This window comes from Panthera uncia, chromosome E1, assembly GCF_023721935.1.
Source record: "Panthera uncia isolate 11264 chromosome E1, Puncia_PCG_1.0, whole genome shotgun sequence".
Classification (NCBI taxonomy): Eukaryota; Metazoa; Chordata; class Mammalia; order Carnivora; family Felidae; genus Panthera; species Panthera uncia.
The window spans coordinates 59,477,215-59,493,003 of record NC_064814.1 but is presented as its reverse complement, the minus strand read 5'-3'; the positions used below and the strand labels follow the sequence as shown (position 1 = coordinate 59,493,003).

The window sequence follows — 15,789 nt, the reverse complement described above, 5'->3', positions numbered from 1 at the left end:
GCCGCCGAGCCGCGCGCGCCCCCTCCCGGCCGCCGGCCGCCTCAGCCCCGGGTCACAGAGTCGCGTGCGCGAGGGCGCGGGGCCTGTTTCGTTTGGTCTTCATCCTACCCCGCTTTCTCTTTAGGCGTCTGAGTTAGTTGTCGTTGTTTCATCGCACTGTCACTCCTTGGCCTACCCTGAGGTGACACGGGTTTAGCCACAAGGCTTTTTGAATTATTTATAACAGTGAAACGAATGTGAAGTGACCCAAGTCTTCATCAGGGGATGAGCGGATAGGCCAGTGTCCTCTATGCCCACGATGCCGCATCATTCGGCCCCAGAAGCTGCCAGACACAAAAGGACAAACATTGTATGGTTCTGTTCGCAGGAAATGTACACAATAGGCAAACCCATCCAGACAGAAAGGAGATTAGTGGGTGCCAGGAGGGGTTAGGGGAGGCTGGAAAGGAGATGTGGACTTTTAATGGGTGTGGAGTATCTTTCTGGTGTGATGCAAACGTTCTGGAATTAAGGAGTGGTGATGGTTGCAAATGGTTGTAAATATACTACATTTGTAAAGTAGTGATGGTTGTAAATATACTAAAGCGCACAGAATTGTCCACTCTAAAATGGTGCATTTGGGGGCCTCTGGTGGTTCAGTTGGTTAAGCTTCCGACGTCAGCTCAGGTCATGATCTCTGGGTTGGTGAGTTCCAGCCAGGCGTGGGGCCCTCTGCTGGCAGCATGGAGCCCATTTTGAATCCTCTGTCCCCCCTCTGGCTCCGCCCGTCCCTGCTTGCACGCACTCCCTCTCTCTCTCTCTCTCTCTCTCTCAAGAATAAACATCCCAAAATTAAAAAATGGTGCATTTTATGGCATGCGATTTAAATGTCAATTTAACATGAAATGAAAGCCTGTGCGTGGTTCAGTCGGTTAAGCATCCAACTGTTGATTTCTGCTGAGGTCATGAGCCCAGGGTCCTGGCGGGATGGAGCCTGAGTCTGGCTCCTGCTGAGTGTGGAGCCTGCTTAACATTCTCTCTCTGTCTCTGTCTCTGTCTCTGTCTCTCTCTCTCTCCCACGCTCTACCCCTCTCCCCTCCCTCTCTCAAATAAAAAGTAAACTAAAAGAAGAAATGAACAATCAAGAAAGTGGCAGCTTTATTAAAATTACTCCCTCTACAGGCGCCTGGGGGGTTCAGTCGGTTAAGCCTCCAACTTCCGCTCAGGTCATGATGTCACATTTAGTGAGTTCGAGCCCGGCATCTGATTGTGTGCTGACAGCTCAGAGCCTGCAACAGGTTTCCGATTATGTGTCTCCCTCTCCCTCTCTCTCTCCCCTCCCCCGCTCACACTGTCTCTCTCTCTCTCAAAAATAAACAGTAAAAAAAAAAAATAATAAAGTAAAATAAAATTGCTCTCTCAAACATGGTTTGTACTGGGGAGGTGGATGGGGAAATGGATGAAATAAAGGAGATTAAGAGGTACAAACTCCCAGTTACAAGCCGTGAAGATGAAAAGTATAACATAGGGAATACTTAAAAAATTTTTTTTTTAATGTTTATTTTTGAGAGAGACAGAGTGTGAGGGGGCGGGGAGGCAGAGAGTGAAGAGACACAGAATCGGAAGCAGGCTCCAGGCTCTGAGCTGTCAGCACAGAGCCTGATTCAGGGCTCGAACCCACCAACTGTGAGATCATGACCTGAGCCAAAGTCAGATGCTTAACCGACTGAGCCACTCAGGTGTCCCTGAATATTTTTTGTTCCTTGACTTTAGACATGCATTTTGTGCATATTTTCATTACCTATTTCACACTAAAATCAGTTTAAACAGGTCACTGGTATATTTTGTATGATCCTCATTGAACTCATTGAACTCAGGGGTACTGGCCCCACTGTATGTACAATTTTCGATCGGATGTTACAAGTGCTGAAAAAGTCACTGTCTTTACATAGGCAGGAAGGTATGTGCACCCCAGCGGCTGTAGAAAATCAAATTACAAATGTGCCTTGAGCTCAGGCACACGTATTCCCACGAGATGGTTCTCATTCCCAAAGTATTCAGTTTCAATCTTGGCTTAAATATAGCTTGGATCCTTTTTTTTTTTTTTTTTTTTTTAGTAGTAGCTTGGAATTCAAGCCAAGCTATTGTTGATGTGCAAGCTGGCAGACGAGGCCACACATCATTCAATTTCCTGGTTCATATATATTTTTTTAATGTTGTCTTATTTATTTTGAGAGAGAGAGAGAGAGAGAGAGTGAGCGGGAGAGGACAGAGAGAGAGGAAGACACAGAATCCGAAGCAGGCTCCAGGCTCTGAGCTGTCAGCACAGAGCCCGACGCAGGGCTCGAACTCACAAACCATGAGATCATGACCTGAGCTGAAGACGGATGCTTAACCGACTGAGCCCCCCAGGCTCCCCTGGGTCGTAAGATTTAATACACAGATGACTTAAATTACAACGCTTGAGGAGCACCTGGGTGGCTCAGTGAGCTAAGCATCCGACTTTGGGTTAGGTCATGATATCACGGTTCACAGGTTCAAACCCAGCATTGGGCTCTGTGGTGACCACTCAGATCCTGAAGCCTGCTTCTGATTCTGTGTCTCTCTCTCTCTTTCTGCCCCTCTCTCTCTGCCCCCCTCTCTCTGCCCCTCTCTGTCCCTTGCTGCGCACACTCTGTTTTTCTCTCTCAACGACAATAGAAAAAAAAAAAAAGAAATGACAATGCTTGTAAACATAGTCTCGTTGGTTGTCACTGGTTAGCGGAGGCTGAGGAGACAGCACAGATAAATACCTTGGTAACGTGTACAGATCCTGGACCAGAGAAGGACATCAGTGGGAAATCTGGTGACGTTTTAGTAAGTTTGAGAGCTGGGAGTTTGGAAGTTTAGTTAAAGGGATTATATCAATGTTCATTCCAATGGCTAATTATATTGACTATGTTAGTCTGTAACATTAGGGAAAACTGGGCTGAGGGCGCGCCTGGGCGATTCAGTCGCTTAAGCATCTGACTCTTGATTTCGGCTCGGGTCGTGATCTCGTGGTTTGTGAGTTCGAGCCCCGATGTGGGCTCTGCACCAACAGCACAGGGCCTTGGGGGGGCCAGAAAGGGAGATGGGGGCACAGACACACAGTGGGGCTGTGCGACAATGCAGGCAGAGACTGGCCTGATGCACCCGCCAGCCAACGCATGCCAGGAGCCTCCAGCGTGTGGAAGCGGCCAGGCCAGATGGGAACCTCCCCTAGAGCCTGCGGAGGGACTTTGAATTGCAGAACTGTGAGAGAATAAAATGTTGTTAAGTCGCACAGTTTGTGATCCTTCGTGACAGCGACTCCAGGGGACTAATACGCCCACATTGGATTGTCCATAGTCTGTAAACGTTGGAGGAACAAGGTCCAAGCCACCGGAAGTGAGAAATATAATTGGGGCCAGCAGGAGAGAAAGATGGCTTTTACTTTACAGTTTGCTTTGTAAATTTCTCTTCTATGTGAAACGTTTACCAGATGATGATTTCATCTGTCTGTTAAACTGCTGAGACCTACACACACAAAATTAAGGAGAATCCTTTGGAGCATTTCAGCAGTATTTCAGTGTATGTTTCAGGGGCACTGCTCACGTTCACGATGCTGTTCATCCATCACTACAGTCTATTTCCCAAACCTCCCACCCGAACACAAAACCGTTCCCCATGCCTCCTGCCCACCTGGGCCACGGAATTGCAAGATAATAAATTTATCTTGTGCTATGCCTCTAATTTTGTGGTAATTTGTTATGTAGCAATAGGTAACTACTCCAACCTCCTTCATTCATTGATTTACTCATTCACTGTATTTATGGAGCGCCTGCTTGGGCCAGGCACCGAGGAAAGAAGAGGGAACCAAACAGACACAGATCTCTGCCCTTCTGGAGCCTATGTTGTGGGACGGAAGGAGACGATGCCATTGTAGCTCGGTGGGGATGGGGTGGGCGGATCAGGTGATGGGGTGGGTGGACCAAGTCATGAGGGGAGACAGGGAAGGCGCCAGGCACTGCTTGGTTTCTGCTGATTTCTTATTTTATGTTAAGGCAGATCTAGTACCTCTTTTCGTTTTCTATTTAATGTTTATGTATTTTGAGAGAAAAAGAGAGAGAGAGAGCGGCAGAGGGTCACAGAGAGAGGGAGAGAGAGATCTCATGTCCCACACCCCACACAGGCTCCGCATCAGCACCGAGGCTGATGTGGGGCTTGAACCCACAAACTGTGAGATCAGACCTGAACAGAAAAAAAAAAAAAACAGTAGGTTACTTAATGGACTGAGCCACCCAGGTGCCCCTTATTTCATTTTTTTTTTTAATGTTTAGTTATTTTTGAGAGAGAGAGAAAGAGACAGAGAGCGAGTAGGGGAGGGGCAGACAGATAGAGAATCCCAAGCAAGCTCTGCACTGACAGCACAGTGCCCCAAGCTGGGCTCAATCTCACGAACAGTGAGATCATGACCTGAGTTGAAATCAAGAGTCGGACGCTTAATGGATGGAGCCACCCAGGAGCCCCTCTGGTAACTCATTTCACCTTTCTGCCAGCCCTTGAGGGAGCTGTGTTCTGATTCCTATTGTACAGACAGGCCCAGAGAGGTTAAGTAACTTGCCCGAGGTCACATGGTAAGTAGCGGAACTGGGATTGGAACTAGTGCTCCGGGGGAGCCCAGCGCATGCCCTTTGGTCCCATGGCTGCAGGTGGAGACTCCCGTGTGGCCCTTGGGGTGCCCAGCACCCTCATAGCAGTCATGGCTGATAATTTATTATGGATTCATCTCTGGGGAGTGGTGCAGAGGGGCACTGGGGAGGCAGGCAGCAGGGTCCCTGGGGGGCAGGAGGGTGGGCAGGGGGGCGATGAGAGAGAGCGGGCCTGAGAGGGAGGTGACCCAGGCCAAAGCCAGCACACGCCCCTCTGCTTCCTCGGGTCCCCAGAGGAACATCTTCACAAAACAGCAATGGAAAGAGGAGACCTGCCCCCCCCAGGCACAGCTGGATGCCCACATCTGTCTCCCCGGACACACCCAGATCTGCTCTTGCCCCCAGCCTGGCCCCTGCCTCCACCTTCTGTCCCTCCTCCTGCTCCCACCCTGCCCGCAGGGACCCGTGTCCACTCCACCTCATAGCCCTTTCCTCGGCTGCCCCTGGCCTGACCTGAGGCAGTTTGCATATTTTTGCCCTGGACTTTGAGTGCCGTTTTTCTCTTTCTCAGGCTTATAGGTGATTGTTCTGGGGCGGGGCGTAATCAAGGTTCTAGAAAACCATGCAGCCGGCTGCTGGGGCCAGAGCCCAGAGGTGACTTAGCGGCCCTCTGTATGGCATTTTCATTCCTTGTGTACCTCCCCCATCCCTGCAGGTCCCTGCCACGTGCTTGGGCATGTCCTGGGCACCGGGTGGCAGGGGTGGGCATGTCACTTTGGAGAGGAGGAAAGTCAGAAAGGAGAGTGGCCGGCCCACATGATGGCTCTGGCTACTGTCCTGCAGCCACTGTCCCCTTGGGAAGCCCAAGCACCCACGTGCAGCTGTCTGCCTGGGTGGTCAGGACCCAGCCGGCGACCGAAGCGTCTCTATCTCCTGCTCCTGCGTCTAACTCAGGACCACAGGGAAACCCTGCTCTGCCCGGTCCAGACACACAGGGCACCGCTTCCGGTCAGTCACTCCCAGCTTCTCTGGGTCCACAGCCTCCAGCCTCTTTCCCCGTGAAGCTTTCCGCTGCCTCTGTCCACCTGCCAGTCTCCATCAGATACACGGACGCGGCAGAGGAGACAGGGCAGTGGCGGGCTCCACAGACCGAGGGCTGGACGTCACCCCGCCTGGCAGGTGCAGGGGGCTCAGCAAGGGTGTCCTTGGATCAGCCAGGTCTGCGTCTGGAGGGCTGGGTTTCATCCCGAAGCTAGTAGTGCTGTGTGTGTGTGTGTGTGTGTGTGTGTCAAGTGGGGATGGGGGCTTAGAAACTGAAAATGATGGAGGCGGTGAAGGCTAGAAACGAGGTTACCGGGTTTGGTGCCTTGTCCATGCTGAGGGTCCCTTTCAGGTCAAGGGCAGCAGGAAGGGGGACGCTCAAGGACCTCAGTCACCAGGCTGAGGGGTTCCGGGGCTATGAGACCCTGTGACACAGTAAAAAATACATATCTGGTCTCTGCCCATGGTTCCTAAGGCAGAGCTCCCCAAACCTCTGTGATTTCCTGAGTGATAGGGGTGCTCGCTCTAATATTTGGTCTTTGACCTTGGATCCTGACACAGGACTCAAATCCCCTGGAATTTCCTGGGTGGCAGAAGTGTCTTTTATTCTTTTTTTTTTTTTTTTTTTTTAATGTGTATTTATTTTTGAGACAGAGACAGAGCGTGAGCAGGGGAGGGGCAGAGAGAGAGGGAGACACAGAATCCAAAGCCGGCTCCAGGCTCCGAGCTGTCAGCACAGAGGCCGCCGAGGCGCTCAGACTCACGAACCTCGAGATCATGACCTGAGCCGGAGTCCGACGCTTAACCGACTGAGCCACCCGGGCGCCCCATGTCTTTTGTTCTAACGTGGTGACTCTGGGTGGGCTCCTGGAGAGCTTCAGGATGAGGGCCGGTCACCAGATAGAAAGGCCAAGGCTTCATTAGCAACTTGGAACTCGCAGCCCTCCTCTGGGGAGGTGGGAAGGGCTGGGGACTGAGATAAGGATGCGTCCCTGTAGTGCAGGGACGGTCCCTGGACCACAGGATTCGGACAGGTGCGCACAGGGAGCTGTGCCGAGGGTGGCACACCCAGAAGTGGGGGGGGGGGGGGTCCCCCCCCCCCCCCCCCCCCCCACCTCTCCCCGTGCGTCTCCCCGGCTGGTCTTCCTGTGGTATAGCCTTGACCATAAACCGGAGATCTAGCAAGTAAACCGTTTGCCTGGGTTCTGTGAGCCCTTCTGGCAAATTAACGAACCCAAGAGGGGGGCCGTGGGATCCCCTGATCTGCGGCCAAGTGGAACAGAAGTGTGTGGGTGACCTGAGGCCCCGCTGTCAGAGATTGTCCCCTGAAGCAGCGGGTCTCCTGGGACTCAGAGCCCAGCTGTGGGAAGGGGTTAGGCGCTTAGTAAGCACTCAATAAATGTGTGTTCGGTGGCTTTTGTGTCACCCCAAAGTTGACTTTGTTCAGACCCAAGACGTAAAAACATGTCTAGCATGCTGCCTCACAGCATTCCTGCCCTGAGGAAGGGGACCCTCCCCTTCTGCTGGGGGTGGGGGTGGCTTAGAGAGCATTCCTGTCAACACCTTTCACGGCTCTTGTTTGTTTCCTCTGCAAGGCAAGGGGGTCAGGCAGGGCCCAGACCCCCACGGGGAGAGGGTGGGGTGGCCGGTTGGGAGGGGCCGCCGAGCCTCAGGCCAACGACGGGCCCCATCTTCTCCTGACCTAACCTGTGCCTCCCCCAAGCTACCCCAGTCCGCCAGGTCATGTACTCCCCAGCCTACGCCAGCTGGCCCGTGGGGCCCCCCGGGCACTGATCCCAGGCCTGCCCTGCCCTGTGCCAGGGGACGGTGGTGAGCTGTGAAACGACGGCACCCACGGCAGGAAACGCACCGCAGGCCCTGCGGCTGGCGCACAGGGAGCCCAGGCCGAGCCTACAGGATGGAGACGGGGAGGGACCGCGGGGCTCAGAGTCCTAGGGTGACGCAGACGGGAACCAGAGAAAAGTCAGGGACGCTTGAGGTAGCCTGTCGCACAGAGCTCTTCGGGAAGAGTGGGCTCCAAGGCAGAGGCTGCCACCCTCTGCAGGGACCAGCTGGTGGCCTCACGGTGGTGACTCGGGCCCTCTCAGCCCTGACTCCCACAGGCCATGGGGACGGCACCGTCCATCCCTAAGGCGGATGGCAGGAAACAGGTGGACAGTGGAGGTCCTCAGAGGGCAAGCTGGGCATGCTGCAGAGGGGTTCGGGGCTCCAGGGACAGGGTCCCTCCGACTCCCCCAGCACGGCTCCGGCCAGGCGACCCCCGGCAGGGGTTAGAAGTCAAGGGGACCCTCGGGTCACCTGAGAACACCTGGCCTGTGACCGTCAATGCCCCTCCCAGGTGTCCTCGGTCCCAGACCAGGGGGAAGCAGTGCCCTCCCCATAGGCTCCTGGAGCCTTTGGCCATCGTGGGTGCACCGAGCGAACAGGGGAAATGACCGGGGTCCTGGTTCCTGTCCCCTAGCGGGTGGCTGGATGTGGCCAGGCCTGGCTGAGCGTGAGGGGCAACTCTTGGGTCTCACGCTGGCGACCATTTGGGGCACTTCTCCTATCACCTTATCCCAAAGGTACCAGAGCTCAGCCCTGTGGGGACACCCCACGTCATCTTTCTTCCTACACACTCGACTCTCCCAGACCCCCGGGACCCACCAGGGCCACGGGTCAACCTTACATCCCAAAGGGGTAACCCGGACAAGAGACCAGGGTGCTGACTGTCCAGGAGCCCACCGGGCTGCCACGGACCGGTCCCTGTGTGTGGGGGGGGTGTCTGTGGAGGTCCCACGACCCACCTGGCCTCTGGCTTACAAGTTACCTCTGCAGGCCTGGGGATGTTCACACCCCCCACAGGACTCTTTGCGGGGGACCCACCGCCTCCTAGGCTCCCCAGCCGCGGGCCTCTCACCACCCCCCAGGGCCCAAATACACCAGGAACCACCACAGGCTCCTCTCCATCCAGCCCACATCTTTGCTCCGCTGGGGCCGGGGCCTTGGCAGCAGGCAGGAGCTGAGTGGAGGGCCACCTTCCGGCCTGGCCTCCCCCTGTGGCCGTCCTGCCCAGGGATGGAGACCATTCTCCTAGGGTCAGCTTCCTGTCCCCCTGACCAATCTGGGGAAACTGTCCTCCGAAAGCCTCCAGTGGCTGCCAGCCTGGCCCCCCCGCCTTCTGTACCCCACACTGTGCAGCCAGAGGCCTGGCCCATGGCCCCCTCTTCTCTGTCCCTGGGTCATCTGAGGACACCCACCAGTGGCCCCCTGACCCCTCTTCCCTGTTCACCAGTTTCATCTGGTTTCTCATCACTCTGATACCCCTCCCCCACCTTGGGGCGCCCAACAGGACCCACAGAGGGCAGGCTGAAGGGGGGTGGGGGGGGGCCGGGCCACTCCAGGACTGCTGGGTGCAGAAAGGAGCAGCTCAACCCGCTGCCATTCCCTGCCCAACTCCCCCCACCCCCAGCCAATTCAAAGGCACGCATTCCTGGACACCCCAGATGCCCCTGGTCCTCACCTTTTGTTCCCTGTCGACCCTCCAGAAGGAAGGTCTGATGTCTGCATGCGAAACATTTCCCTATCCCACCTCGGCCTCCCTTGGCTGAGCTGGCTGTCCTGTCCTGACCACAGATGCGCTGTGGGACCCCACATCTCAATGGAGCCGGGTCCCTGCCAGTCCCTGTGCCCTCATCCTGGAAGGGAAGTCCAGCCCTCACCCCACAGGCTCCCGCAGGCTCTGGCTGCACCAGACCTGGAAGCAGACCCACTCCCGAGTGGTCCTTCCTCCCTCCTCCCTCCTGCGGCTTATTGGAAAAGCTATGGTTTTGCTGAACCCATGTGACACTTTTCTGAGGTCATCGTGGTCCCGGTTTCGTTTCATTTCTCCACCTGCTCTGAAATAAAAGCAGTTTAAAGGTTCCTAGTTTGTGAGACGAGTAAGGATTCCATCCGAGGGTGAGGGAGAGAGCCAGAGAGCTAGCCCCGGGGCAGCTGGGAGAGCAGGGGTGGCGCTGAAGGCAGTTCTGAGCTCACTGTGTAAATACAGCCTCAGGTCCAGCAGGCGTCCAGTCCTGCCCCACAGTCTGCAGCCCCCACCCCGTACTCATTATAATCTCTGCAGCCAATGTTTTTGGCCAAAGACCCTTTCCTTGGGAGCTTGCAGCTGGAGCCTTTGGTCCTGGGAGACTTCCTGGAGGAGGTGACACTGTGCCTGGGAGGGCAGGAACTGAAATGCCCTTTTGCCACGACCATCATTTGTTATTTACAAGACCTGGAGGTTCTACAGCAACCCTGGAGCCACACAGTGAGGTAGCTGGGGTTGGGGGTGGGGAGAGAGGAAGAGAGAGGAGAGAGAGGGAGAGAGAGAGTGCACAAGAGCCCACTCACGGACAGGCCTGGGGTTCTGCTTTTATTGGGATCAGGGATGCGGGCCCAGGGTTTTGCAGGCTCATTCTTTATTGCTGAATTTAAAACATAAGAACAGGAATCTAAAGCTTCAGAAGAGAGAGAGAAAAAAAAAGTGGCCCAAATGGTCAGCTATAGAAGTCCACCGAACTCTCTAAAACAGCAGAGTGGGGAGGTGGCCTGGCCCTTTTCCTAGGGTGGCTGGCAATGTGTTCATGTGAGATAGCCTTCTTTGAAACGGACGCCTTGACGATCAAAGTTCAAAATGGGCACCTGCGTCAGAAAAAAGAGAATGGAAACCGCCGGGGGTGGGGGAGGGGGCTTACGCCGCACCCACCCTGTGATGCCTCTGTCAGAGGATGTGAACTACCTGGGGAGCTAATATGCCACAAGCAGGGACAGGGCACACTGTCATCCAGAAAGTACACTTCTCAACAGGATTACGGTAACAAATCCTATAAATATTGAGGTGGGAGGAGAGTCTGGAATCTAGTTTGTAGCCGTCGTCCCAGACTTGAAGGGTCCAGCTAGGAAAATAGGTCGGTCATCTCAGGGGCCAGCTCAGGGAATCTGTTCAAGGATTTGGGTAACGCCACGAAATATTTTAACATCTTGGGCCATCTAGTGTCGGGGGCAACCCGATCCAGTGGGGGCCTGCAGAAGAGGCCGTCAAAGAATTCACCTGAGGTGGAAAAAAGGACATAGAAGTTTCCTGCATGCACTGCAGGGGAGCAGTGGGGAAGGCTGCAGAGACGCTGCCATCAGCCAGGAGTTGGGGGGGGTGCTGCAGGAAAGGGGGAAGGTGAGGAGGGACAGGAACGTGCGGACTTTTCCTTTTTTGGCACCCGGATCTGGGTGTAAGTAATCCACTGGTCAGCTAGGGCTTACGGATATTTCGAGGTGGATCGCCTAATGCGCCGGTCTGTCTTCAGTCAGGGGGTCACTGTGGGCCCTCCTTCCTCACTCAGGCTTCCCTCGCTCAAGCTGGTGGCCTGCAAGTGGCCTGTACCTGGCGTCAGTGGGTTTGAACCTGTCCGGAGCCGGCAGGTTGCTCCATATCTCATCCAACCGGTCCTCGTCCTGCGGACAGGTCAGGTCAGGTCAGAGTCGTGTCTCATTTCAGGAGGTGCTGATGCAGGCGGACTCCCAAGGTCAGGCCTCCAGCCCCCGCCCCCCAGCCAGGGGGGTACATTCCAAGACCCCCCCGTAGATGCCTGAAACTGGAGACAATAGCAAACCCTACGTATACCATGCTTTTCCCATGCATAGATGCTTCCGATAAAATTCATAAGTCGGGCACGGTAAGAAATTAACAATAACTAATAATAAAACAACCGTAATAGAATAAAACAATTATAATGACAGTAATAACATAATTTGACAATACATTTCATATTAAAAAATAAGCAAGGGTCTTAAAATAAAAAAACATTATAATATCTGCAGTACACACGATAGAACGATAGTAGTTCAAAGCATAACAAGGCCCGTATGAAACTGGCCCCTCTCTCTCAGAATACCTCATTGGCCTATACTCACCCTACGTCTTGTGACGGCGTCACATGACGCAACAGAGGTTAAAGACTGGGGCCGACAATGCCGTTCCTGAGCTCCGTTCCTGTTCCGTTCCGTTCCTGAGTGCCGCCACGTGGAGGGGATAACTAGTGCACATCTAGGGCTCAAAATGTCCTCGGGTGAGGGGAGGGCGGGCAGCGGCAACCTGGCAGACGTGCCTGGTCTGTGGCGTGAACGTCTCTGGTGACCGTCCTGAGGGGCCCACCGGCAACAGGCACGAAGACTGTCCCCCCGCGAGCTGCTGTGGTGGTCCCTCCGAAGTTTGGATCGAGTCGCCCCACTTGGGCCTGCCCGGTTGTGGGATGGGCGGTTTTAGGTCTCAAGGATCCCAGGTCAGAGGGCGGGAGAAATGCTGGAAGTTTGGAGTTGTGGCCGGCTACTGGAAGAAACTAGAATTCAGGATCTAGCCTAGGTGAAGACAAACACCAAAGATAATCCGCGGTGCTAGAATATACCTGTGAAGGTGTGTTACTGAAGCAGATCTGTTCTCTCTGTAATCGCCCCGATCTGTGGCAAGGACAACCGTAGCAAGACTATTTTGTTTGCAAATTCAGTCTAGTTGCAATAAACTCGGCTCTCTTGTTTGCGTGAGTGCAGCAAGAATAGGGACTGACCATCCAGGCTCTTTCAAGTCTGCTTTCCTGGAACTTTTCATAAGGAATCTCAGATGGAACTCTGAAAGGCCTCTCCAGGCTAAGAAGCCAAGCCGACACCTCCCTGTCCGATCTTACCTAGAATACCCATAAATTTGGGGGGCAGTCCCTCTTCGTGAGGTTCCTGGGCCTGTCAGGAGGCAATCTTCCTGACTCACATGATAAGGCTGTTGGGAACCCCAGCAAGGTTATCAGGCTGATTTTTCCAAGGGTTGGTTCCACACAGTCACTCTTTGTTCCTCAGCGCTGTCTGGTCATATCTCAGTCTATGCGCGTCGTTCTCAGATATGATATTCTAGCCAAAGCCTTGGTAATATGACCAGTGTTTCCAATAGTGTCCTGTTGCAAGGAGAACAGATTCTTATTGGACTTCCACAAATGCGTTGCTATGAAAATATAAGCATACTTACTGGGAGTTTCCAAAGTCTGGAGGGATGAGGTAGGGAGAAAACGTAGTTGCTTTATCTTTGTTTACAAAGGTAGACTTCACAGACTGCCGTGAGTCATAGCTGGTTTAAGACAAAGTTTCCTTGAATCTGGAGAACAAGAGAGTAAAGAACCAGCAACGTTTCAAACAAAAGTCATAGAAACGTGTAAGGATCCTCATCGCGTCCGTCAGTCCCCTGAAATTAATCCTTGTTGATCTTGCTCTTTTGTCAGCAGGTTTTACAAATCTAGTTTTGCTTTCGAGTTCGGTAAATTCTTTCGCAGTTGAGTGATGCGATCTGAGAGTTCTCAGAAACCTGTATTCTAAAGCACCTGTCAGTCCTTGCTATGAATGTCTATGCAGACGAAACAGTTTTCCAAAAGCATCAGAGTACAGCAGTAACTGTCTGTAAGTGACAAAAGACTTGAAGATGGACATGGTTAGAGAGCTGATGGAAGTTTATTACAACTCAGCTGACAAGGAAATCTGGTTATTTTGGGGACACACAACATTTTAAGGTGATAACTGGAATAATGACTGATAATATTACATATCAGATTTTTTGCAGCTTCAGATAATTTCCGGAACACTTATATTAATAACGTATATCCATACAAGGATGTTAAGAAAGAAGTTACAGCATTATCTCTTATTTGAAAATGCTTCCCATGTAATATAATGTATCAAGTAAGACTAGTTTAAATTAAAAGAATTTTTGAATGTTTGTTTATTTTTGAGAAAAAGAGAGCATGCATGAGCAGGGAAGGGGCAGAGAGGGAGACACAGAATGCAAAGCAGGCTCTGGGCTCTGAGCTGTCAGCGCAGAGTCCGATGCCGGGCTTGAACCCATAAATTGTGAGATCATGACCTGAGCCCAAGTCTGACACTTTATCATCTCAGTCACCCAGATGCCCCTGCCCCCTCCAAACCTATTTTTACAGCGCTTATAACAGTGATTCTGGTTTTCCCCTTTTTCATTTTGAAATAATCAGCTTCACTTTAGGACAAAATTACTTTGGGGAAGTCAGGCTGGCTTGGTCAGTGGAGCATGAGACTCTCGGTCTCGGGGTCATAAGTTCGAGCCCCATGTTGGGTGTAGAGATTATTAAAAATGGGACAAAATTACTTTCTTTTTACTTATCATTTCTAGTAGTTTAAATTATATATATTAATTAGAACGATTAATCTTTACAAAACTTATTTTCTAGTGAAAACTAAGAAGCAATTGTGAACTGCTACACAGCAGTTGGGTTAGGGTTAGGGGTTGTCAAATGTATGATATTTCTTAATTCCTAAAAACATAACATTTCCTCATAATGCAATTTTTTCCAATTAAACTGCAGAGGCATCAACCCATAATTACGGGGAGTGCCCTGTGAAGAGTAATTCTTTGGACTCAGGGTCCAATGGGGTCTCCTGAGGGGCACCCGGGGGGCTCAGTCGGTTGAGCATCTGACTCTCGAGTTCGGCTCAGGTCACGATCCCAGGGGTGTGGGATCGAGCCCCGTGTCTGGCTCCACGCTGAGCATGGAGCCTGCTTAAGATGGTCTCTCTCTCTCTCTCTCTCTCTCTGCCCCTCTCCCCTGCTTGTGCACTCTCTCTCTAAAATAAAAATTAAAAATAAAATAGTACTAGTCAATACTACTAGTGAACATTAAAACTAGTGCATTAAAAAAATGGGGCCTCTTGCGGGTTGGCAATAAAGAGGGGATCGTTTGGTCGCCACGGCATAGAAACCATAAACCCATCGGACCATGCCAAATTTGCACAGGAGACGGGCCTCATCTCAATGTTTGCTGTTGCCTATGGGCCTTGGCAGAGATCTCGCCACGGGCACGGTGCCTGGCAATAAATATCCTGGTGAAGAGGCGGAGGCCCAGGTAGGAGTCTCCGTGGCTCCAGGGGCCTATGCCTTCCCTTTCCCTCTGTCTCCTCCCGAGAGGCCTTGATAACCCTGTCAGCATTTCCCTTGGTGGCAGGGAAGCCAGAACATTTTGGATGCTGTCACCGTGAGACCTTGTAGGCCACTCTCCTTTCCAGGGCGTCCCAAGAGACCTCCCCGGGATCGGGGTCTGCCTCCACTGGCATGCTATGTGCAGGCTCTTTGGGAGAAGCCCCAGGCCTCTGGGCTGCTACACCAAGGCTTGGCATGCTGGCATGCACGGCACTGAACGATGTCTGGAAGCTTCTGCGGGGTTTGCACCTATCGAGGAGCTGGTATATTAGGATGTGCTGGCACCAGAGGTTCAGAGCATTCACATCTGTCCATTAATTTTTGTAGTGGTATCATACCAGGAATAGGACCCACATCAGGGGATGAACAGTGACAGCAGTGAGTGAAGCAGTGACAGAGAGACCGTGGCCTTCGTTGTATTTTCCCTCTGGTGGCACCACAGGTTTCTGGTTACAAGGCTATTTGACTCCTCTGGGTGAGGACACACGGTTAGGGCACGACCCGCTGACTCAATGGTCACTGGAATATGTCTCCTGTCCCGCTCGCCCACGGGCATCTTTTCCTTGGGCCTTCAGCCCAGAGCCTCTCCGCGGGCAGGGACACCAGCCTGGCGATCCAATCTGCCCGCCTCCGTTCTCCTTGGCCTTGAGAGGTGCAGAACCCTCACACACATTCATAGCCAACTAAGGCCTTTATAATTAGTGGTCTAACGAGATGATTAGACCGCATGGCCTCGATCACACCGCTCCAGGGAGGCCCGCGGATAATTATGGCGGCTGTGACCTCTTGGGTCAGATACCGCAGGCAACACACAACAGAGGCGACACGCAGAAGCGCAGAGCAGCGCGCGAGGCTGCCCGTGAGCAGTGCTGCTTCCCCAGGCGGTGTTCCCGAGTCAGGTAGGGGTGAGTGAGCAAGCCGCGCTCCCCTCAGCTAACCGCAAGGGCAGTCACGCAACCCTGCCGGCGACGGTGGCCGCCCTGTGTGTGGTTGGAGCCTCTCGGTCACCGGTGTCCCGACTGGCCCAGCCCTGTGGCTCTTACTATGACTGCAAGACACCCTTTGGCAATAACCATCAGGAAACTATGAAAAAAATAA

At 53.0% G+C, this 15,789-nt stretch overlaps 1 long non-coding RNA gene across 6 annotated transcripts in view; it reads right to left on the bottom strand.

Moving 5' to 3' along the window:
* Window positions 1–10,065: 10,065 nt before the first annotated feature.
* Window positions 10,066–15,789, bottom strand: part of LOC125927207 (uncharacterized) — a 15,240-nt gene continuing 9,516 nt past the window's right edge. For 3 of the 6 annotated variants that reach the window (XR_007459273.1, XR_007459270.1, XR_007459272.1), the window contains exons 5-6: window positions 11,622–12,846; window positions 10,066–11,162 (exon numbers count right to left, since the gene is read on the bottom strand). This is a non-coding gene — a long non-coding RNA (uncharacterized LOC125927207). The remainder of the gene's footprint in view (window positions 11,163–11,621; window positions 12,847–15,789) is intronic. The other 3 variants (XR_007459275.1, XR_007459274.1, XR_007459271.1) reach the window with 3 other exon arrangements.